This window comes from Aplysia californica, unplaced genomic scaffold, assembly GCF_000002075.1.
Source record: "Aplysia californica isolate F4 #8 unplaced genomic scaffold, AplCal3.0 scaffold00035, whole genome shotgun sequence".
Classification (NCBI taxonomy): Eukaryota; Metazoa; Mollusca; class Gastropoda; order Aplysiida; family Aplysiidae; genus Aplysia; species Aplysia californica.
Window position 1 is genome coordinate 1419816 of NW_004797305.1, and position 1808 is coordinate 1421623.

The 1808-nt window shown below is 43.5% G+C and overlaps 1 protein-coding gene across 1 annotated transcript in view; it reads right to left on the minus strand.

The window, feature by feature from the left end:
* Positions 1-993, minus strand: part of LOC101848642 (growth arrest-specific protein 1) — a gene marked incomplete at its 3' end in the record, with an annotated part of 8526 nt that extends 7533 nt beyond the window's left edge. The window contains 1 exon segment of the mRNA XM_013091396.2: positions 643-993.
* Between the last annotated feature and the right edge of the window lie 815 nt (positions 994-1808).

Here is a 1808-nt window from a genome sequence, read left to right on the forward strand (position 1 = left end):
GGGGGGAGAAGAATGGCAGAGCCATACAGAAAAGTGGAAAGTGTTTGTGGGTGGCATATATCCTGGCCAGGGGTGAGAAAGGCGATTCTGTTGAATGAAATACAAGTTTAGATAATTAAGACATTTAGATGCTCTCCGATCTCTCTTTGGATATCTTGGTAATATTTTTTCACGAGTTTCTGCAACTCAAAATAATTCACTGCTTAATCGCAGCTTAATAATGCAGACGCCCACGCACACACACAACATTCTCTCTCTCTCTCTCTCTCTCTCTCTCTCTCTCTCTCTATCTGTCTGTCTGTCTGTCTCTCTGTCTGTCTGTCTGTCTGTCTGTCTGTCTCTCTGTCTGTCTGTATGTCTGTCTGTCTCTCTCTCTCTCACACACACACACATACACACACACACACACATTAAAACAAAACAAAGAACAAAACCGCCAAATACAAACTAAAGCAACCTACTGTAAGGTATGGGGTATAGTACCATGTGGTACTATGGGTTGGTATGGCACGCTGAGTACGGCATGACATGTTACTCTTATGGTATGTATGGTATGGTATGGTATAGTATGGTATGGTGATAACAATAATAATACAATAATAATGTGCACGTCAGAAAGCGAATGAACAAAGGAAAACTTACCGAAATCACCATAACATCAGAAACGGCGAGGTATGTCTAGAATGACATATATCACATTGCGAGTCGCTAAACAGCATCGGTTTACCGGCTACTATTTATTTCTGTCCAATATTTCCTTGTGTTCATTTTCCGGAATTTCTCACTCTCAGCCTTATATTATAGAGCATGACATTATCGTATCGGTCGACGCGTCCTTTTCTCAAACTGTAGTATATTCCCACAACAGGCAATGCGGAGGAAGGCAACCACCACGCTTCGTTCTGTGCTCTGTCTCTCTATTATATACGCCAACGTGGCCTGGGATTGTCTTCATGATAGCCCAGCCCTTCGGAAAACAAACCGGAAAACGAAGATTTGTCTCAGCGAGTAGAATAAATAAAGGAGAGGAGGACCTTGTGACATACACGGCTGTGTCGGTGGCCAAACAACAGACAGAGAGAGAGGGGAAAGAGAGAGAGAGAGAGAGAGAGAGAGAGAGAGAGAGAGAGAGAGAGAGAGACAGACAGACAGACAGACAGACAGACAGACAGACAGACAGACAGACAGACAGGCAGACAGAGAGAGAGGGAGGGAGTGACGACAGGGAGGAACACGCTTGCATTTAGTTAACTTACTGCAAAACAATTTAACGTATGTGACGACGTTCATCATACCCTCCTCCCCCCTCTCTCATTCACACAGCGCGCTACACACACACACACACACACACACACACACACACACACACACACACACACACTTAGTTGCTTTCGACTTTAGATATATAACTTACAAGGCATTTTCGGATCTAGATCTACCTTGGCAAACAGAAAATTGCGAATTCCCAGTTGGAGACTTCGAACACAGGAACTTGGCATTTCGAAAAAGGCGCAACTCCCACCCCACCCCCATTTTATTTTTTTGAGCCGAGCAGTGCTCACAGCTGACCAATTACACATGTACTGGAAAAGGATTGTCTTCTTTATCACATGTAGATCTAATCCCCAAGCAACAACAAGACTAGCGGAGTGGAATTTTTTTTAAATAAAGATTTTTTTCATGTAGAATACATCTTTATATCCAAGAGAAAAATGTTAAGCCCACACACACGCATGCGCGTACGCGCGCGCGCGCACACACACACTAGAAAGTTTGATCGATGTTTAACTGAAGCACAGAAATCTGAT